A 17,008-nucleotide genomic window follows, 5' to 3' on the forward strand; every position below is an offset into this window, starting at 1 on the left:
TTTAAAAAAAGGGCGCGACCCTTGCTCCCGTGAAAAAATATTCCTTTTCCCAAAGCCTTTTTTATTTTTGTCCGGGGGGGAAAAAAAGGGTTTTTAACCCCCCCTTTCCCGCTGGGAAAAAATTCCCAACAGAGGAAAGAAGCCCATCCTTGGAATTAATTTAAAGGAAAGGAATTTTGCTTGGGGATAAAACCCTTTAGCTTTTGAGGGGTCGGCAAGGGTTTAAGTTTTTTTTGGGGGGCCCCCCCCAAAATTTCCCAAATTTTTAGGGCGGGAAAATTTAATTATTTATATTTAATGGAAATTCCGGGGGAAATCCTGGTTTTTTTTAAAAAGGGAGGGCCTCCAAATTTTATCCCCAGGGGACGCAATCCCTTTTTAAAGGGCCCCCTTTGGATTCCGGAAATTTAAGGGGGGGGGCCTTTTTTAAAAAAGGGGTGCCCCCTGGGGCCAGGGTTTTTGGGGGGGCCCCCCTTTTCTTTCGGCTTCTTGGTAAAAACCAAAAAATTTTGGAAAACAAAACCCATGAATCCAGTTTTTGCATTTCCAAAAATTAAGGGGCCCCCGGAAAAAAACCATTTAAATTGGGCCCCCGGGCCCCTTCTGGGGATTGGAAAAGGGTTGTTTTTTCTCCTTCTGGAAAATTTTGTTAAAATTTTTTGGGGAACAACCCCAGGAAAAAAAAAGGGCAGGGCCCCTAAACCCCGCTTTTTTGGAAAAAACAGGGCCTCTTTAAACAAAATTCCTTAAAAAAAATTTAAAAAAATTAAAAAAATAAAAGGGAAGAAAAAAAAAACCACCCTCCTTTTTAAATTAAAGATTTTTTGAAAAGGGAAAACCCCTTTCCAAAACCCGGGCCCTAATTAAAAAACCCCTTTTTTTGGAATTTGGGAAAAAAAAACCTTTTAACAAAAATCCCCCCAAAAAAAACGAATTTCCCCAAAACCACCGCGAAAAAAAGGGGAAAACCCGGCCTTTTTGGGCTTTGGGTTTTCTGAGGGAGCAGCGCCTCTTTGGAAACTGGAGGCCCTTCAAAACAGGGGGTTGCACCTTTTAATTTGGGGGGGAAAAAAACTGTGAAACGAAAATCCCCTTTCCCGGGGGAGAAAAACTCTTTTTGGGGAAAAGGCGTAGGAACCCCCCCTCAGAAAAGGGGGGGTGCGGGAAAAAGGATTGGGTTTTTCATACCCAAAAAACCCCTTTTTCCCCTTCTTTTTCGAAAAAATTACGTGGATCCAAAAATTTTTTTTACCGTCCCGGGGGGAAACTTTCCAAACCCATTCCTGGGTGGGAAAAATTCCGAAACAAAAAAGGGGAAAATGATACTAAAGGAATTGGGGGAAAAAGGCCCCTTTTTGGGGAAAAAACCCCTTTTTTTTCCCGCCCCCTTCGCGGGTAGGAAAACGGGCTTTTTTTAGCTGCCTTTACAAAAAATTTAAACCTCTAGGGGGGTGCCACGCCAAACTTTTTTTCGGGGTTTTGGTACTTCTAGTAAAACCCTTTGGAAAAACCGAAATTTGGAAAAAGAAAGGGGGCCCCCCTTTTTCTCCCCCCCTTGCATCTCTTCAAGGTAAAAATTCCACAAAGCAGGGGTTTAAAGAAACGCTCCCAGGGCCCGCCCGCCCCCGGGAAATTTTTAAAAAAGGTTGGTTTTCAATTCCAAAGATGGCCCCCCCCCGGGGTTTTTTTGGGGGCCACTTGGAATTTAAGAGGGGGGACCCCTTTTTCTAGGATACAACCTTTCCCTTTTTTTTCCTAAACCCTAAAAAATAAAAGGGGGGAAATGAAACCCCTTTTTATGGGAAAAGATAAAAATTTTTAAACCCCTGAAAAAAAAATTAAAACCGAAAAAAAACTTTAAAAAGAGAAAAATTAAAAAAATAAAATGGTTTAAAATAAACTCTAACCCCGGGAAAAAAGTTTTAAAAATAAAAAATCCCAGGGGCCAACCCCCCATTTTAAACCCCCTTTTAAAGAAAACAAAAAAACCCTTTTTTTAAAACCCCCCCTTCCATAAAAAAGCAACTTGCCACCAAACCGCTTTTTTTTTTAAAGGGGGAAAACCCCCGACCTTTGGAATTAAAAAGGGGGGGACTTTGGAAAACTGGCAGGTAACCCTAACCGGGAGAAATATTTGTAAAAGGGGAAATTTTGGGGGGTTTTCCCCCAAGAAGAAACGGAAATAGAGAAAATTTTTTCCCCCTCCCCCGGAAAAAAACCCCTTTGGTTCGGGGAACTTCATGTTCTGAAACACTCAGAAAAGGGGCCCCTCAAGGGGGGCGGGGGCTTTCCGGTTCAAAAAAAAAAGGCTTTCCCCTTTTTTTTTTGTAAGGCCCCTTCGAAAAATTAATTTCCCCCAAAAAGCATTTTGATTTACCCCCAAAACTTTCCCCGCCCCCCCCTGGGTGGGGAAAAATTGGGAAAAAAAGAAGAAACCCTGTTTTAAAAACCCGGTTTCGGAACGGGGGAAAATTGGGCGCCTAATTTAATCCTTCCTTTCCCCCTTTCTGCTTTGGTCCTAAAAGGAGTGAATTTTTTGAACTTTTTCCCAGTAAAGACCCCCAACCCTTTTGGGGGGTAACCTGCCAAACTTCTTTTTCCAAATTGGGTACTTTGAGGAATTCGTTGGGGGAAAAGCCTGTTTTTAGAAGGGAAAAAAACCCTTCCAAATTTTGGGGGTCATCCCTGCCTTTCCAGTAATCTTTTTATGAAAATTTTTTGGAGTTTAGGAGAAACTTTGGGAAGGCCCGTTTAAAACGGGGGGGACCCCTGCCCCATTTTTTTAAAAGGCCTTGCCTTTTCCTATTTTTTCAGTTTTCAAGGGGTTTCCCAAAGCGTGGGGGAGGAAATCCCGGTTTTTCCCTTTTCCATTTTTGGAATTTTTGGGGCCCCCTTTGGGAAAATTTTAAGAAACCCGGGGGGCCCCCTTTTTTTGGGGGCCCCCCGGCTTTTTCTTTAAAAATTTTTCTTTTAACAGGTTAAAATTTGGGAAAATTTTTTGGGGAAAAAAAGAAAAAATTCGGATGAAACCCCTTTTTTAAGGGGAAATCCCCCCAACAACCACGAAAAAAACTTCATGAAAAAATTAAAAAAAAATTGGGAAAATGATTTGTCCAAACAAAACTGACCTCGGAAAAAAAGATTGTTTGAAAAGGAGAACCAATCCACGACCCCTTTTCACATTAAGAAGTTGTCTTTTGGGGCAAAAAAAAACCCTGGTTTCAAAACCCGTACTTTCCCCAAGAGGAAAAAGAAGCAGCTAATTTTATTGGGCGGCTGTAGAGGAAAAAGAACCAACCACGAAATCCTATCTTCCCAAGGGGGGAGCAAGGCGCTTTTGTGAAAATTGGCATCCCCCCCTCAGATCGGGGAGGGACATAGTAGCACGAAGGGTTTATTAGCATCGCTATTCGAAAAAGAACCGCAGTTTTCCATCTCCCAAGGGCCAAGCTGAAAAATTTTACGCGACATGGATAAGAATTTTTAATTTCCCCGAAAGGGAAAAGGCTTTCCAGACCATTTGGCTGGAATTCAAAAAAAGAAGAAAGGCTTCGATACTCCTTAATTGTTAAGGAACCCAAAAATTCCCGCCATGATGGAACCAATTCCTTTCCCGTCCTCGCAGGGGAGAGGTCCAGACCGGGGAAATTTTCGAGCTTTACGAAAAGAACTTCCAAACCTTGGAGTCGGTAAGACAGCCAAAATTTTTTGACTTTTAATTAATTCTTTGGGTCTTCTGAGTGACAAATTGGACATATTTGGAGAGGGGCCTACCCTTTTCGGCACCCTTCCCAAACCCCTGGAACTTCTCTGTATCAGCCCAAATTTTTTGATTTACTGTGAGAATCAATTTGGGGAATCTTGTTGACGGATCACCCCGCGACCCTTTTGGGAATGCTATGGGGTTCGCTCATTTTCGGTTGCAGCTTCATGGTAAATTTCCGTAAAGCAATTTGTTGAGAAGACGAGCAATCCAGTTTGAAACCCCTCTGCTTGCCAATTTTAGTGGAAATTCACAGGAGCCATTGTATGCTAATTCCTTGGGTTCACTCCCTTTTGGGGGCGTTTTAATGAAATCCCCGGGTGTTGGCAGATGCCCCTTTCTCCACTTTTTGCCACCGGTAAATTTCGGGGCACCTTTTTGAAAATAGATGGGCGGCAGCAAGGTCTGCTTTCCCCATTGGAAATTTCCTAAGGGGTTTCCCCTTTTCCCTTAATTTAATAAACATTTTAGAAAATTTTTTTTGGGAAAATGAGAAAAAATGAAAGGGGAAACCCCCTCGCGGAATTTTGTTAGAAATGGGAAAAGCGATCCAGAACCCAAACCCTTAAAAAGTTAAAAAACCCTTTTTTGAGGAAATTGAAAAAAAAAAGAAATGGTTTTTGAAAACTCCCACCTTTTCCCTTAAAAAAATTTAATTTAGATTGGGAGCTGTTATGAGAGCCCAAAACGTTTCCCTCGGAATTAAAATTGTCTTTAGATTGGGAAAAAAAAACCGTTTTGGAAAACTCTGCTCCCCCAAACCACTGAAGGGGGCTTGAACGCTGTTTTAAAGGGGCCCATGCCCCGGGGGAAAAAATGTTTTTATCAGAAACCCCCACCCCCGGAGGGGCAAAAATTTAATGGGGCGAAATTATTTTGGGAATTCCCCCCAAAGGGGAGGGAATGGAATCAAGGGGTCATTTGCAGGGGAAAAAAGAGGTTGCCTTTTTTTTTTTTCCTCCCGGGGGAAAAACATGTCCCAAAAGATTTTTTATTTCCGTCCCAAAGAGGGGGCGTCCCCATTCCCTGGGTTTCCCCAAAAAGAAAAAAAGGGCCCCCGGGCCTTTTAAATTTTTGGAAAACGGAGCAATTGGGGAAAATTAACCCAACCCCTTCTGAGGATGGGAAAAGGGGGGGGTTTTTTTGGGGCCTTTTTTTCGATTTCCCAAATCAAGGGTGAAGCTCAAACTTCTTTTTATTTTTAAAATTTTTAGGAATTTTCCAAAAAAATCCTTGACTTTTTTAGAAAAGGAGGGGGCCCCCCCCCCGGTTTTGGAGGGAAAAATTTTTTCCCTTTTTCCCATTTTTTTTTATGTAAAATACAGATTTGGGGAAAAAGGGCCTTTCAAAAGGGGGGTCAACCCGGGGATTTTGTAATTCCGGCCGTTTTTTTTCCCTTCTTCCCCAAGGAAAACCCCAAAAAAGGGGTTTGGGGGCAAAAATCCCCTGAGAATTTTTCCCTTTTCCCAAAAAAAAAACCCCTTGGTTTTGCTAACCATAGGGGGGAAAAAGGGGGGGGAAAGGGGGGGGCCCGTTTCAAAAAAGATTTTTTCTTTCCCCTAAAAGGTAAACCTTTTTAATTTTAAATAAAAATAGGAAAAAAAAATTACCCCTTTTAAATTTTTTAAGGAAAATACCGGGTAAACCATGAAAAACTTTAAAAGTTTTAAACATTTAAAAAAAAAAAATTGGTAAAAATTGAAAATAAAAAAACCCCCAACCCCCTTTTAAATTGATTGTTAAAAGGAACCACCCCCCCCTTTTTTTAAAATTTTGAACCGGCGGAACTTGGAAAAAAAAAGAAACCCTTTTTTTTGAAAAATTTTTGACCAAAAAGAACTGAATTTTTGGGGGTTTCCCGCTGTGTTTAAAAAAAAGGGAAAACCAAACCCCGACCCCCCTGGGTTTTTGTTTTTGGGAGCGGGAAAAATTTTACCCCGGGAAAAAATCCCCCGGGGGGGGGAAAAAAAGCACTGTTTTAAAAAACCTTGCCCGGGAAAATTTATTTGGGGTAATTCACCAAAGGGGGCAAAGCATTTTTTTTTCCGGGGCAAAACTATTTTCTTAAAAAGGGGGAAAAAGGAAAAAAGGGCTAACTGGTTTTTTAAAAGAAACCGGGGGGCCTTTGACCCTTTTTCCCCCTTTGAAAAAATTTGGGGGAACGGTAAAAAAATTTTTTTTTTTTCCGAAAAGACTTTCCCCCAAAAACCCTTCCAAAAATCCCGAAAAAGGAAAAATGAAATTAAAAAGGGAAAAAAAGGGGGTTTTTAAAAAAGCCCCCATTTTTGTTCTGCAGGGTCAACCCGGGGGTTTTTTCGTTTCCCCCAAAAAAACAGATTTTAAACCTCTTTGGACCGGGGAGCACCCAAACTTTTTTTTCTCTTTAGTTATTCAATGGAGTCTTTTTAAAAAAACCGGGAAAAAGGGAAAAAAAGGGGGCCCAAATGAAGGTACTTTCCCTTATTTCTTTTTCCCCCTTGGTGGGAAAAAATGCCCCGGGGACAATTTTTTTTAAAAAATTTTTGGGGGCCCCAAAAACCCCTTCGTAAAGGGGAAAATTTTGGAAAAGGGGTTCAGCCCTAAATCCTTTTTTTTGGGGCATCAAGGTAAAATTCCCCAATTGGGGGAAAAACAAAAAAATGAAATAAAATTGGGAAATCCCTTTCTTTTTAATTTTGAAATGAAAAATGTAAACCAAAACATTCCCCTTTTAACCTTTTTTGGAAAAGGGGAAAAAAAGAAAATGGGAAAAATTTTCCCCCCTCCCAAAAAAAATTTAAAATTCGGGAAAAAAACCCCCCCCTTTTTACCTGAGGTGAAAAAACCCTTTTTAAAACCCCCTTTTCCCCCAAAAAAACAATGGGAATTTTCCGGGGAAGGAAGAAACCCTTTAAATTTTTAAAAAAAAAAAAAAGAAGGGAAATTTTTAAAAAAATTTTTTAATCAAAAAAGGGGGGGAAAAAAATTTTTTTGGAAAAAAACTGGTTTTTTAATCCCCAAAAAACCCCCCAAAACAAAAGGGAAAAAATTTTGTTTTGGGGGAAAAGGGGTTTAAAAAAAGGGGGAAAAAAAGGTTTCGAAAAATTTTTTCCTTTTTTCGAACAACGTTTTACCCAAACTTTCCCCCTTTTTAAAAAACCCCGGGGCCCCAAAAATTTTGTTTTCCCCCGGGGGTTTTTATTTGGCCTTGAAAATTCCTTTCCAGGAAAAAGGGGGAAATGGGCCTGAAAATCCCCGGGGGAAGGGGGAAAAATTTTTCCCCCGCCTCCTTTTCCAAAAAAAGAATGTTTTTCAAGGGCCCTTTTTAAAAAATTTTTAATCAAAGGGGAAACCCCCCCAAACTTCTTTTTTTGGGTTTAATTTTCCCTTTCAAGGGGAAAACCCGGGGTGAAAAAAGGGTTTAAAGGGAAAAAAACCCCTTTCCTTTTTGGGATTTTGAACCCCGCGAACTTTTCCCCCCCGGGGGGTTTTGCGGGCAAGGGAAGGTGTTTTTGCCGGATTTCCCCCGGGAAATTTTTGGGGGGAAACCCTGGGGGGCCCCCCCCGGGCCCCTTTTCAAAAAACAGGGGAAAGGCCTTGTTAAAAATTTTTTTGGGTTTAAAAAAAATTTATTTGACGATCGAGGTACAAGACGGAGTGCAATGTTTTTCAACGCGTTGCCTTTACCGTTAACAGATCTTCCCAAACCTCATAGGAGCGCTGTACAGCATCAGCCAAACTTCATTTTTCTGACTTTATGTGATACTTCAATGGAGGAATCTTCGTTGACGTGACAAATGCCTGTGACATATTTAGGAAGAAAAGATGAGCGCTTCCACGATTTTACGTGTCATCCTTGCGCAGGGACCATGCTAATCTTCTCTGTATCGCTCCAATTTTAGTTGATGTACTGCCTGAGCAAGTACAGATTTGGGGGGAAGGCTCTGTGCTTAAGTACGGGGGATGCACCACCTCGTCAGACCATTGTGGTGTAATTCGCTTGGCGTTCAGCTCTATTTCTCAGGTTGCAGTCTCTTCTAATGGTAAAATTCCACGAATAGCAGTGTGGAGAAGAAGCAGACAATGCCCAGTGTAGCATCCAGCCTCTCTTTGCCATTTTCCAGTGTAAATTTCACAGAGAGGCCACCTTGGCTTTATGCTAATTCCATATCAGATGTGCCCCGCCCCAGGGGCGGGCCGCGTTTGTGGGCGTGGCCGCCGTGACTTGCTGAATTTCCGCAGAGGTTGTTTTCTTTGCTCATACTAGGTATACAACACTTTCCGGGTTAATTTTTTTCTGGCTGGAACACCACTGAGAAGAAATGAGAATGGGTACAGGCACCGTGAAATCCCTGCTTTTCCCTATAGGAAATGATCAACTGCGAAGCTAACCTACTGAAAGAAACATTAAACCGTTAAAAAAAACATTTAATAAGAGAAAAATTAGAAGAAATAAAAATGATAGAAATGATTAAAGGTAAAACTCTACATCCTCCTTGGAAATTAAAGATTGAATTAGAAATGGGAAAACTGCTGATCCCAGGAGCCAACCAGTGCCATCAGTTAATGAACCCGTTGTCTTTTGAGAAGCTTGGAAAACAAAGAAACACCTGGTTTTCTTGAAAACTCCCCGTACTTTGCCATCCAAACAAGAACTGAACTTGTCGCGACCATTCCGATCTCTGCTGTGTTTAATAAGGAGAGACCAACCACTGACCTCCTTCTCTGGACATTAAGAATGTTGTCTGATGCGGAGACAGCGCCATCTTTGGCCAAAACTGGCATGACGCCAACTCCAGATCCCCTCGCTGAGAGAGACGTAATAGTAAGCAGCTGAATTTTCATGAACGGCATATGCCGAGAGAGAAGAAACTGTGTATTACTAGCAGCAGAAATACCCCATCCTCACCAAGGAGGGAGCAAAGACTGACTTTGGTTGACGGCGCAACATTGACGTAGTTCGTAATTCCCACACTCAGAAGGGAGAGGACATGCGCTACATCAGAGGAGTCTGGATTTAGCATCGTCGGATTCTAAAACAAAGAGCCGTTGGCGTTCTTTCCGTACTCCTTCATGTTGCCTCGCCGAAAAAATATCACTGTCGCGTATCGGACAAAGCCATTTTTGATTTACCGTCCGGCAGGAAGAGGCTTTCCAGTACCCCATTCCTGGCTGGGAAAACTTGCCGACGATACAGAGAAGAAAGAAGCCAGTGACTACTGAAACCTTGGAATTAGTCGGGAAACAGAAGGCAATTGGGCTGACCATAGATGTAACTCACATTCCTTTCCCACGTCTCCTTCTGCATTTGACGATCGAGGTACAAGACGGAGTGCAATGTTTTTCGAACGTTGCCTTTACCGTTAACAGATCTTCCCAAACCTCATAGGAGCGCTGTACAGCATCAGCCAAACTTCATTTTTCTGACTTTATGTGATACTTCAATGGAGGAATCTTCGTTGACGTGACAAATGCCTGTGACATATTTAGGAAGAAAAGAGGAGCGCTTCCACACGATTTTGCGTGTCATCCTTGCAGGTTGCAGTCTCTTCTAATGGTAAAATTCCACGAATAGCAGTGTGGAGAAGAAGCAGACAATGCCCAGTGTAGCATCCAGCCTCTCTCTTTGCCATTTTCCAGTGTAAATTTCACAGAGAGGCCACCTTGGCTTTATGCTAATTCCATATCAGATGTGCCCCGCCCCAGGGCGGGCTTGCGTTGTGGGCGTGGCCGCCGTGACTTGCTGAATTTCCGCAGAGGTTGTTTTCTTTGCTCATACTAGGTATACAACACTTTCCGGGTTAATTTTTTTCTGGCTGGAACACCACTGAGAAGAAATGAGAATGGGTACAGGCACCGTGAAATCCCTGCTTTTCCCTATAGGAAATGATCAACTGCGAAGCTAACCTACTGAAAGAAACATTAAACCGTTAAAAATAAACATTTAATAAGAGAAAAATTAGAAGAAATAAAAATGATAGAAATGATTAAAGGTAAAACTCTACATCCTCCTTGGAAATTAAAGATTGAATTAGAAATGGGAAAACTGCTGATCCCAGGAGCCAACCAGTGCCATCAGTTAATGAACCCGTTGTCTTTTGAGAAGCTTGGAAAACAAAGAAACACCTGGTTTTCTTGAAAACTCCCCGTACTTTGCCATCCAAACAAGAACTGAACTTGTCGCGACCATTCCGATCTCTGCTGTGTTTAATAAGGAGAGACCAACCACTGACCTCCTTCTCTGGACATTAAGAATGTTGTCTGATGCGGAGACAGCGCCATCTTTGGCCAAAACTGGCATGACGCCCAACTCCAGATCCCCTCGCTGAGAGAGACGTAATAGTAAGCAGCTGAATTTTCATGAACGGCATATGCCGAGAGAGAAGAAACTGTGTATTACTAGCAGCAGAAATACCCCATCCTCACCAAGGAGGGAGCAAAGACTGACTTTGGTTGACGGCGCAACATTGACGTAGTTCGTAATTCCCACACTCAGAAGGGAGAGGACATGCGCTACATCAGAGGAGTCTGGATTTAGCATCGTCGGATTCTAAAACAAAGAGCCGTTGGCGTTCTTTCCGTACTCCTTCATGTTGCGTCGCGCGAAAAAATATCACTGTCGCGATCGGACAAAGCCATTTTGATTTACCGTCCGGCAGGAAGAGGCTTTCCAGTACCCCATTCCTGGCTGGGAAAACTTGCCGACGATACAGAGAAGAAAGAAGCCAGTGACTACTGAAACCTTGGAATTAGTCGGGAAACGGAAGGCAATTGGGCTGACCATAGATGTAACTCACATTCCTTTCCCACGCCTCCTTCTGCATTTGACGATCGAGGTACAAGACGGAGTGCAATGTTTTTCGAACGCTTGCCTTTACCGTTAACAGATCTTCCCAAACCTCATAGGAGCGCTGTACAGCATCAGCCAAACTTCATTTTTCTGACTTTATGTGATACTTCAATGGAGGAATCTTCGTTGACGTGACAAATGCCTGTGACATATTTAGGAAGAAAAGAGAGAGCGCTTCCACGATTTTACGTGTCATCCTTGCGCAGGGACCATGCTAATCTTCTCTGTATCGCTCCAATTTTAGTTGATGTACTGCCTGAGCAAGTACAGATTTGGGGGGAAGGCTCTGTGCTTAAGTACGGGGGATGCACCACCTCGTCAGACCATTGTGGTGTAATTCGCTTGGCCGTTCAGCTCTATTTCTCAGGTTGCAGTCTCTTCTAATGGTAAAATTCCACGAATAGCAGTGTGGAGAAGAAGCAGACAATGCCCAGTGTAGCATCCAGCCTCTCTCTTTGCCATTTTCCAGTGTAAATTTCACAGAGAGGCCACCTTGGCTTTATGCTAATTCCATATCAGATGTGCCCGCCCCAGGGCGGGCGCGGCTGTGGGCGTGGCCGCCGTGACTTGCTGAATTCCGCAGAGGTTGTTTTCTTTGCTCATACTAGGTATACAACACTTTCCGGGTTAATTTTTTTCTGGCTGGAACACCACTGAGAAGAAATGAGAATGGGTACAGGCACCGTGAAATCCCTGCTTTTCCCTATAGGAAATGATCAACTGCGAAGCTAACCTACTGAAAGAAACATTAAACCGTTAAAAATAAACATTTAATAAGAGAAAAATTAGAAGAAATAAAAATGATAGAAATGATTAAAGGTAAAACTCTACATCCTCCTTGGAAATTAAAGATTGAATTAGAAATGGGAAAACTGCTGATCCCAGGAGCCAACCAGTGCCGTCAGTTAATGAACCCGTTGTCTTTTGAGAAGCTTGGAAAACAAAGAAACACCTGGTTTTCTTGAAAACTCCCCGTACTTTGCCATCCAAACAAGAACTGAACTTGTCGCGACCATTCCGATCTCTGCTGTGTTTAATAAGGAGAGACCAACCACTGACCTCCTTCTCTGGACATTAAGAATGTTGTCTGATGCGGAGACAGCGCCATCTTTGGCCAAAACTGGCATGACGCCCAACTCCAGATCCCCTCGCTGAGAGAGACGTAATAGTAAGCAGCTGAATTTTCATGAACGGCATATGCCGAGAGAAGAAACTGTGTATTACTAGCAGCAGAAATACCCCATCCTCACCAAGGAGGGAGCAAAGACTGACTTTGGTTGACGGCGCAACATTGACGTAGTTCGTAATTCCCACACTCAGAAGGGAGAGGACATGCGCTACATCAGAGGAGTCTGGATTTAGCATCGTCGGATTCTAAAACAAAGAGCCGTTGGCGTTCTTTCCGTACTCCTTCATGTTGCGTCTCGCTTCGAAAAAAATATCACTGTCGCGTATCGGACAAAGCCATTTTTGATTTACCGTCCGGCAGGAAGAGGCTTTCCAGTACCCCATTCCTGGCTGGGAAAACTTGCCGACGATACAGAGAAGAAAGAAGCCAGTGACTACTGAAACCTTGGAATTAGTCGGGAAACGGAAGGCAATTGGGCTGACCATAGATGTAACTCACATTCCTTTCCCACGTCTCCTTCTGCATTTGACGATCGAGGTACAAGACGGAGTGCAATGTTTTTCGAACGTTGCCTTTACCGTTAACAGATCTTCCCAAACCTCATAGGAGCGCTGTACAGCATCAGCCAAACTTCATTTTTCTGACTTTATGTGATACTTCAATGGAGGAATCTTCGTTGACGTGACAAATGCCTGTGACATATTTAGGAAGAAAAGAGGAGCGCTTCCACGATTTTGCGTAGGGTGCCATGCTAATCTTCTCTGTATCGCTCCAATTTTAGTTGATGTACTGCCTGAGCAAGTACAGATTTGGGGGGAAGGCTCTGTGCTTAAGTACGGGGGATGCACCACCTCGTCAGACAATTGTGGTGTAATTCGCTTGGCGTTCAGCTCTATTTCTCAGGTTGCAGTCTCTTCTAATGGTAAAATTCCACGAATAGCAGTGTGGAGAAGAAGCAGACAATGCCCAGTGTAGCATCCAGCCTCTCTCTTTGCCATTTTCCAGTGTAAATTTCACAGAGAGGCCACCTTGGCTTTATGCTAATTCCATATCAGATGTGCCCCGCCCCAGGGCCGGGCCGTTTGTGGGCGTGGCCGCCGTGACTTGCTGAATTTCCGCAGAGGTTGTTTTCTTTGCTCATACTAGGTATACAACACTTTCCGGGTTAATTTTTTTCTGGCTGGAACACCACTGAGAAGAAATGAGAATGGGTACAGGCACCGTGAAATCCCTGCTTTTCCCTATAGGAAATGATCAACTGAAGCTAACCTACTGAAAGAAACATTAAACCGTTAAAAATAAACATTTAATAAGAGAAAAATTAGAAGAAATAAAAATGATAGAAATGATTAAAGGTAAAACTCTACATCCTCCTTGGAAATTAAAGATTGAATTAGAAATGGGAAAACTGCTGATCCCAGGAGCCAACCAGTGCCGTCAGTTAATGAACCCGTTGTCTTTTGAGAAGCTTGGAAAACAAAGAAACACCTGGTTTTCTTGAAAACTCCCCGTACTTTGCCATCCAAACAAGAACTGAACTTGTCGCGACCATTCCGATCTCTGCTGTGTTTAATAAGGAGAGACCAACCACTGACCTCCTTCTCTGGACATTAAGAATGTTGTCTGATGCGGAGACAGCGCCATCTTTGGCCAAAACTGGCATGACGCCAACTCCAGATCCCCTCGCTGAGAGAGACGTAATAGTAAGCAGCTGAATTTTCATGAACGGCATATGCCGAGAGAGAAGAAACTGTGTATTACTAGCAGCAGAAATACCCCATCCTCACCAAGGAGGGAGCAAAGACTGACTTTGGTTGACGGCGCAACATTGACGTAGTTCGTAATTCCCACACTCAGAAGGGAGAGGACATGCGCTACATCAGAGGAGTCTGGATTTAGCATCGTCGGATTCTAAAACAAAGAGCCGTTGGCGTTCTTTCCGTACTCCTTCATGTTGCGTCTCGCTTCGAAAAAAATATCACTGTCGCGTATCGGACAAAGCCATTTTGATTTACCGTCCGGCAGGAAGAGGCTTTCCAGTACCCCATTCCTGGCTGGGAAAACTTGCCGACGATACAGAGAAGAAAGAAGCCAGTGACTACTGAAACCTTGGAATTAGTCGGGAAACGGAAGGCAATTGGGCTGACCATAGATGTAACTCACATTCCTTTCCCACGTCTCCTTCTGCATTTGACGATCGAGGTACAAGACGGAGTGCAATGTTTTTCGAACGTTGCCTTTACCGTTAACAGATCTTCCCAAACCTCATAGGAGCGCTGTACAGCATCAGCCAAACTTCATTTTTCTGACTTTATGTGATACTTCAATGGAGGAATCTTCGTTGACGTGACAAATGCCTGTGACATATTTAGGAAGAAAAGAGGAGCGCTTCCACGATTTTACGCGTGTCATCCTTGCGCAGGGGCCATGCTAATCTTCTCTGTATCGCTCCAATTTTAGTTGATGTACTGCCTGAGCAAGTACAGATTTGGGGGGAAGGCTCTGTGCTTAAGTACGGGGGATGCACCACCTCGTCAGACCATTGTGGTGTAATTCGCTTGGCCGTTCAGCTCTATTTCTCAGGTTGCAGTCTCTTCTAATGGTAAAATTCCACGAATAGCAGTGTGGAGAAGAAGCAGACAATGCCCAGTGTAGCATCCAGCCTCTCTTTGCCATTTTCCAGTGTAAATTTCACAGAGAGGCCACCTTGGCTTTATGCTAATTCCATATCAGATGTGCCCCGCCCCAGGGGCGGGCCGCGTTGTGGGCGTGGCCGCCGTGACTTGCTGAATTTCCGCAGAGGTTGTTTTCTTTGCTCATACTAGGTATACAACACTTTCCGGGTTAATTTTTTTCTGGCTGGAACACCACTGAGAAGAAATGAGAATGGGTACAGGCACCGTGAAATCCCTGCTTTTCCCTATAGGAAATGATCAACTCGAAGCTAACCTACTGAAAGAAACATTAAACCGTTAAAAATAAACATTTAATAAGAGAAAAATTAGAAGAAATAAAAATGATAGAAATGATTAAAGGTAAAACTCTACATCCTCCTTGGAAATTAAAGATTGAATTAGAAATGGGAAAACTGCTGATCCCAGGAGCCAACCAGTGCCGTCAGTTAATGAACCCGTTGTCTTTTGAGAAGCTTGGAAAACAAAGAAACACCTGGTTTTCTTGAAAACTCCCCGTACTTTGCCATCCAAACAAGAACTGAACTTGTCGCGACCATTCCGATCTCTGCTGTGTTTAATAAGGAGAGACCAACCACTGACCTCCTTCTCTGGACATTAAGAATGTTGTCTGATGCGGAGACAGCGCCATCTTTGGCCAAAACTGGCATGACGCCCAACTCCAGATCCCCGCTGAGAGAGACGTAATAGTAAGCAGCTGAATTTTCATGAACGGCATATGCCGAGAGAGAAGAAACTGTGTATTACTAGCAGCAGAAATACCCCATCCTCACCAAGGAGGGAGCAAAGACTGACTTTGGTTGACGGCGCAACATTGACGTAGTTCGTAATTCCCACACTCAGAAGGGAGAGGACATGCGCTACATCAGAGGAGTCTGGATTTAGCATCGTCGGATTCTAAAACAAAGAGCCGTTGGCGTTCTTTCCGTACTCCTTCATGTTGCGTCTCGCTTCGAAAAAAATATCACTGTCGCGTAATCGGACAAAGCCATTTTGATTTACCGTCCGGCAGGAAGAGGCTTTCCAGTACCCCATTCCTGGCTGGGAAAACTTGCCGACGATACAGAGAAGAAAGAAGCCAGTGACTACTGAAACCTTGGAATTAGTCGGGAAACGGAAGGCAATTGGGCTGACCATAGATGTAACTCACATTCCTTTCCCACGTCTCCTTCTGCATTTGACGATCGAGGTACAAGACGGAGTGCAATGTTTTTCGAGCGTTGCCTTTACCGTTACCAGATCTTCCCAAACCTCATAGGAGCGCTGTACAGCATCAGCCAAACTTCATTTTTCTGACTTTATGTGATACTTCAATGGAGGAATCTTCGTTGACGTGACAAATGCCTGTGACATATTTAGGAAGAAAAAGAGGCGCTTCCACGATTTTGCGTGTCATCCTTGCGCAGGGGCCATGCTAATCTTCTCTGTATCGCTCCAATTTTAGTTGATGTACTGCCTGAGCAAGTACAGATTTGGGGGGAAGGCTCTGTGCTTAAGTACGGGGGATGCACCACCTCGTCAGACCATTGTGGTGTAATTCGCTTGGCGCGTTCAGCTCTATTTCTCAGGTTGCAGTCTCTTCTAATGGTAAAATTCCACGAATAGCAGTGTGGAGAAGAAGCAGACAATGCCCAGTGTAGCATCCAGCCTCTCTCTTTGCCATTTTCCAGTGTAAATTTCACAGAGAGGCCACCTTGGCTTTATGCTAATTCCATATCAGATGTGCGCCCCAGGGCGGTCGCGTTGTGGGCGTGGCCGCCGTGACTTGCTGAATTTCCGCAGAGGTTGTTTTCTTTGCTCATACTAGGTATACAACACTTTCCGGTTAATTTTTTTCTGGCTGGAACACCACTGAGAAGAAATGAGAATGGGTACAGGCACCGTGAAATCCCTGCTTTTCCCTATAGGAAATGATCAACTGCGAAGCTAACCTACTGAAAGAAACATTAAACCGTTAAAAATAAACATTTAATAAGAGAAAAATTAGAAGAAATAAAAATGATAGAAATGATTAAAGGTAAAACTCTACATCCTCCTTGGAAATTAAAGATTGAATTAGAAATGGGAAAACTGCTGATCCCAGGAGCCAACCAGTGCCGTCAGTTAATGAACCCGTTGTCTTTTGAGAAGCTTGGAAAACAAAGAAACACCTGGTTTTATTGAAAACTCCCGTACTTTGCCATCCAAACAAGAACTGAACTTGTCGCGACCATTCCGATCTCTGCTGTGTTTAATAAGGAGAGACCAACCACTGACCTCCTTCTCTGGACATTAAGAATGTTGTCTGATGCGGAGACAGCGCCATCTTTGGCCAAAACTGGCATGACGCCCAACTCCAGATCCCCTCGCTGAGAGAGACGTAATAGTAAGCAGCTGAATTTTCATGAACGGCATATGCCGAGAGAGAAGAAACTGTGTATTACTAGCAGCAGAAATACCCCATCCTCACCAAGGAGGGAGCAAAGACTGACTTTGGTTGACGGCGCAACATTGACGTAGTTCGTAATTCCCACACTCAGAAGGGAGAGGACATGCGCTACATCAGAGGAGTCTGGATTTAGCATCGTCGGATTCTAAAACAAAGAGCCGTTGGC

The 17,008-nt window shown here is 43.4% G+C and overlaps 4 non-coding genes and 1 pseudogene across 4 annotated transcripts; all 5 read right to left on the reverse strand.

The window, feature by feature from the left end:
• Positions 1 to 7,560: 7,560 nt before the first annotated feature.
• On the reverse strand, positions 7,561 to 7,668 carry LOC120520517. The gene has a single exon (XR_005631863.1). It is a non-coding gene; the product is annotated as a U6 spliceosomal RNA (small nuclear RNA).
• Positions 7,669 to 10,752: 3,084 nt separating this feature from the next.
• On the reverse strand, positions 10,753 to 10,860 carry LOC120520518. Its single transcript, XR_005631864.1, has one exon. It is a non-coding gene; the product is annotated as a U6 spliceosomal RNA (small nuclear RNA).
• Positions 10,861 to 12,430: 1,570 nt separating this feature from the next.
• Positions 12,431 to 12,526, reverse strand: LOC120520520 (annotated as a pseudogene).
• A 1,572-nt stretch (positions 12,527 to 14,098) lies between these two features.
• LOC120520519 lies at positions 14,099 to 14,205 on the reverse strand. The gene has a single exon (XR_005631865.1). It is a non-coding gene; the product is annotated as a U6 spliceosomal RNA (small nuclear RNA).
• A 1,569-nt stretch (positions 14,206 to 15,774) lies between these two features.
• LOC120520516 lies at positions 15,775 to 15,882 on the reverse strand. Its single transcript, XR_005631862.1, has one exon. It is a non-coding gene; the product is annotated as a U6 spliceosomal RNA (small nuclear RNA).
• Between the last annotated feature and the right edge of the window lie 1,126 nt (positions 15,883 to 17,008).

The sequence above is a fragment of the Polypterus senegalus genome, unplaced genomic scaffold (genome assembly GCF_016835505.1).
Source record: "Polypterus senegalus isolate Bchr_013 unplaced genomic scaffold, ASM1683550v1 scaffold_3341, whole genome shotgun sequence".
In the NCBI taxonomy this organism is placed as follows: Eukaryota; Metazoa; Chordata; class Cladistia; order Polypteriformes; family Polypteridae; genus Polypterus; species Polypterus senegalus.